The sequence below is a fragment of the Castor canadensis genome, chromosome 16 (genome assembly GCF_047511655.1).
Source record: "Castor canadensis chromosome 16, mCasCan1.hap1v2, whole genome shotgun sequence".
Classification (NCBI taxonomy): domain Eukaryota; kingdom Metazoa; phylum Chordata; class Mammalia; order Rodentia; family Castoridae; genus Castor; species Castor canadensis.
In genome coordinates, this window is record NC_133401.1 from 50,716,315 (window position 1) to 50,721,842 (window position 5,528).

A 5,528-nucleotide genomic window follows, 5' to 3' on the forward strand; every position below is an offset into this window, starting at 1 on the left:
GTGCCTCAGTAAACCACAGTGACTTTTTCTGCCTTCTACATCCAAAAGTCTCCCCAGTCCAGAATTGGGTTTGGCTTACTGCTTGGCCATCTTGTGCATTCATCGCTCTTTAAAGGAACTGAGATTTAGACTGCAGTGACTGTCTGAAAATCAAATCATCCACAGTGTGCCCAGATATACTGGACAATCAGCAGCAGGTTTCATTTGGATACTGTGGGAAGGAGGAGAGCGTAAGATATTTTCTGCCCTCATAGATTTCAAGTTCACACTACAAGTATTTCCTGTCCCCTGTGCAGGTGAATGGCAGTTCCACAACACCTTAGAGGTGTTCTGAGCATCCGTCCACAGTGAGACCCTGAGGATATCCCCCTTGGGGGATAAAATCCAGGCTTCTGTAGTTCAGGTATGTGCAGCAAGCATTATGCCACTTGAGTCACCTGTCAAGGAACACAGGTTCCCTGATTTAAAAAAAAAGCCCATGCATGGGGCTGGTCTGCAGCAGGATCACTGACACAGTTATTATGGAAACAGGCAAAGAGGGCAGAAATGTCATTCTTCACCCTACTGATGGGTCTTCCATCACAAAACCGATGAATTTAGAACACCTTAGTCATGCTCATAAAGGCAAAAGTACATGGGTTTTATGGAAAATAACTTTTTAAGAATTAGCTTTTAAATTGAATTTTCCACTCTTGAGACATTTGATAAATGCCTGTCTCTACCACTAAAGATCATGCCAAAAATACCATACATGATTATTCAGTTACCATCTGTCTAAGCCAGGGTTTACTTGGGGCAAGTTTATATCCAAATTTCAATCTGACATAAACAAGTTTTTGTGTGGTGAAATGCTTGTAAATTAACAGCTCCTAATTTCAAAATCAAATTTATAATTTGAAATTTTCTCTGGAATTTCAAAGAAAATATATACTAATAAAAATGTGAATAGTGTGGAGAGGGCAAGAGAGGGATTTTAGTAACTACTGAAGAGGAGTGGGCCTTGGACCTGTGTTTTCCTCCTGTGTCAAATCCTTTCTTTGCCTTCAAGTCACTCTCCAACTGCTATGAAGAAAGATTTAGTTCCCTGAATGAGAAAAAAAGCAATCTCTAAGAAGCAGTTCAGCCTGAGGGAACCAACGGAATTGATACCAAAGTTAGTTTCTTTTTACTAAGCATTTTAATAAGTTCTGGTAATATACAAGTATATTTATATTTATATTTGTATATAAATTACTTTCTAGAAATTTACAATTGTGAAGTCATATTTGACATATGAACCACACAAATGAATCAGAATATGGTAGATAATTGAAATATATTCCTGAGAATCAAAAATAATATAAACATGAATTAAATGTCATATATATGTATACATATACATACGTGTGTGTATACATATATATGTGTGTGTGTGCATATATATATATATATATATATATATAAAACCATACCGCAGACCTACAATTTGTCTTTATAAAAGTGTGTTAATAGCCAAGACAAGCTCTGTATTTTATGGTGAGAAATTACTGACAGAACTTCAGGAAAAAATAGTGATATTTCTGCCATCAATATACCTGCTTCTTAAGAAGCAACAGGACACTCATTGGTGAATTCCTGGACGTCTCCTGTGTCCTGTCTACCATCTTCATAGTTTAATGACTTCAAGTTCAGCATTATTTGTGGTCCAGATGAAGCTCACATTTCCAACATTTTTACAACTCAGTTTTGCTTTCTGTTTTCTAATATGAATTTATAGTCCATTCATACAAATCGAACATCAGACAAAATTCTCAAGTTTTTTAACCTATTTTAACTCCTTTTAAAAAACAACTGTTTATACACAACAGTAATGCTAACTACTATCACACCATGGCACTAAGTAGTTTTGATTATTAATATGTGCTGTGTCCTTTAAAATTATGTCTTTTTCACGTGTATGCTAGCTGATGACTTAGAAAGCAGAGATGTTTAGCAAACCAAATCTGAAAATGGAACAGAGCATACCAACTGGCACAGTTTCAGAAAGAGCCTCACGAGTAATCTCAAAAAACCTCAGACTCTGAGGATGATTGTGACTTGTATTTCATTTTCAGTAGTATGAAAAAGTCATTGAATTCTCATCAGTTGCTTCAAGAAATTTTCCAAGTGTGAGATTTTAAATTTTCTAGCCAAGTCATATTTTTCTTCCCACAACAAGAATCATAAATTACATCCTGAAATTCTACTCTTTGACTCCATCCTAGTTTACAGCCTTCTGTAAGATTTACCTAACACAACTCATCCATCTGATCAGCTAACTAGACCAAGGTGGGTACTTGAGCTACTATGATTCAACATTCACATCAGTCTTTTGGGCAGGAGGCCACTCAGGGTTCCTTGGAAATCTTCATTTCTGGAAGGAGCAGCCCTCAGTCTTTACCATGTCAAGTGTGGGGAGGATCCCTGCAATATAATGTATTTATACAAAAAGAGTCTACCAAAGAAAAGTGTTGGCCTAAGGTCAAAGCAAAGTCCTAACTAAAGACCCACCATCTTGAAGTTTCACAACAAGCCATGCCTAAGAAAGGTAAAGGAGTAACCATTAGAGTGGGGGATTCACAAGAGAACACAGAACACTAGTAAGTGTCAGGGTAGACTGCCAGAGGTAGCACAAACAAAATGCAAGGAGTCAGAGAACCAGAAAGAAGGGAGAAAAACCACAGAGTGACTCTTTAAGTGGGTCAGTCATGCAGTTCTGAAGTGAGAGTGTCACCTACCCTTGCTGGCCTGGCTGGATTTTTGCACGCTCAGCTGGAAATGTCTAAGGATAAATGTCCAGCTGCTCTGTTTGGAGGAAATGCCACTGGAGCTCACAGCACCTCAGCTGCTCTTGCCAGCCTGAAAATCCTGAGCAGGCAGCATTTGTCTATTGAAAAATAAGGATGAAGAAAGTAGTTGCTAGACTGGAAAGTAGTTTGAAGTATAAGGTTGTCCAATTGGCAAACACATGGGGGAGGTGTTCATTTTTCAACACTGGCACTGGAATTAGGTCTACAAGCTCTACAGGCAATCTCAGCAGTTCCACCCAAAAGGAAGTGCTTCTCTGTCACTGCATTATATGACATGACCTCTTCAAGCAGGTCCATAGCTATTCTAAAGCTTTTAATTAGCTAGAATAATGTATAGTGATGTAAAAACCTTGCAATTAAGTAATGCTAAATACCAGTGAGTTATATGTCAGCCTTTTAAACAATGAAGATTAATACTTAATCTTCAATGCCTACTTCCATTTCTTATGTAGTCAAGTCTGCCCCAATGGCACTACTCACTTAGAAGACACAGAATTTTACCAATGTCATCTGCTCAGTCCACAGTCACTGCTACCTCTCAGGGAGACACCCACTAAGGGTGGTGGGATAATGTAACTATAGGAAAAAAATTAGGCTATGAGGCATAAAGCCAGGTAGTTTTCTACTCTGCCTATAGTTCGCTGTACCATGGCCAGAGCTGCAAGAGGAATAAGTGAGTTGGCCATCCAAAGCAAGCTGGGGATTAAAAACTGAAGGTCGGGTTGTGGCCCCTGAAAGCCAAAGTCTTTCACTAACCTGTAGGTCATGGAGGCTTCTGCTCTAAGGAATCTGAAGGCATCAGAAAGCTCCCCTAAAAGCCAACATAAAAACAAAGACCAAGCTATTTTTGACAAATCATCAATACATGACCAAGGAAACAGGAAATCAGCATCCCTGCAAAGACAAGCTGCCAACCAGGGCTGGGTGAGTGTGAAGTCCATACAGAGAAAAGGTTCACCAACTTGGGCAGGAAGGGGAATTGCTAAGGGAGGCTTAGGACCTGATATACAAGAGGCTCATGTCCTGAAAAATAAAGAAATTCTTAATTTCTTAACGCCTTCCAAGAACCCCAGGAGAGGAGGACCACATGCAGGGCAATGGGAACCAAGAACAGCACTGTGTATCTTCAGGCCATGAGACATGCCTAGGTGGATAAAGAGCCTGACTTCTAGACCTGGGACCACATTTAATGTCAAGAACTGACAAGAAAGATCTAGTTCTACCCCAGACACTACATCACCCTTCACCTCTCCTGCTGTTCTAAAATACTGGCATTGGGATGTCACTTCATTACCCTTCTTGTCAATTCTCCCCCTCTTCTTTCTTTCCTCTCCTTTTGTGCTTCTCTTCCCTTATCTCCCAGTCCCCTTTCCACTCTCACTTTTCATTATTATAATTTCATAAATGTTGAATTGTAACAAATTATTCTAGTAGGAAGACTGGAGAAATATAGAAGGGACAGAAGTATTGAAGTGAATATAATTTGTGCCAGTCCTATATATGATTTTTTAAAACTAACAGATTAAAATTTGCTTCCAGGCTGTTTACATGACTTTTTCTCACCTCCTCCTCCAGGGAAGACACATTCCTGCAAAGCTCTGAGAATCAAGCTCTTGAAAGCTAAAGGCAGCAGAGGCTCCTTCATGACCCAGAAACTCAGCAGAATTCACACTATTTGGAGGCCATCCTCCCATATCTCCAAACAGGTCAAATAAAACTTTCCTTGCTTCATTTCTTCTCTTGGCTTTCAAGCTTAGAAATCTGTCCCATAAGTTTAATAGTGTCCCGTATTTTCTTCTCTGTGTTTTGTATGTTCATATTTTGCACAGAAATCTTAACATTTCTGAGATTTATTCTGGTATATGACATGGGGATGGGAAGAGATTAACTGTAACTGAAATCGACAATGCTGTCTGTGAACTGATCTATGACTTTCTCATGTGTTTTCAAAAATTCCATTATCTCTTTTAAGTTTTGGTATACTAAGTCCATATCAATATCCTATTATAAAGTCCCCTTTCCTTGTAATTACTTAGGAACAGCGAGAAATTCAGGGAGGGTGTGGTCTCCTCTGTGACCATCATCACTTATGCTTAGCAAAAAGCATAAAGGATGGTAGCCCCATGATGAATGTGTGCTGTTCTCAGCAATACCAGAAGCTCTGGGTTGCCACAAATGGAATCCAAGACAGGTCTAAGCACCGTCATTGGTTTCTGGGTTTTACGTCCCCATGAAGAACTGAAATCCAGGTGGCTAAGATGATGTAAAGCAACCTCAGAGAGAATCTTTGTCATTCTGCAGCAGTTTTGCTTTTAGCATGCAATGGACCCCTCTGTTTGGGTTTTGTTTGTGTTGTTCAATGCCTCTGCAATCTGCATCTGAAAGGAAACAAACTGAATTCAATGTTAGGGGAAGCTGTGCTGAGCCGCTACCTGGCACTCATTTCATCTAGACAGATAGAGTCATCTGTCAATATCCTCCCAGGAAGACCTTGGGCTGTCTGGGACCAGGAAAATGCAGCAGGATGTCTAAGTATGTAGAATATAAAACCAGGCTCCCTGGCCTAGCTTCTTAAATCATTAAACACAACAGAATGAATATCAAAAAGAAAATGGAGCCTCATAGTGTATAAGAACTAAATGAGCTTGCTCATACACAATTTTTTTGTCACTAATAGAAACATCACTGGCAGAAAGACCC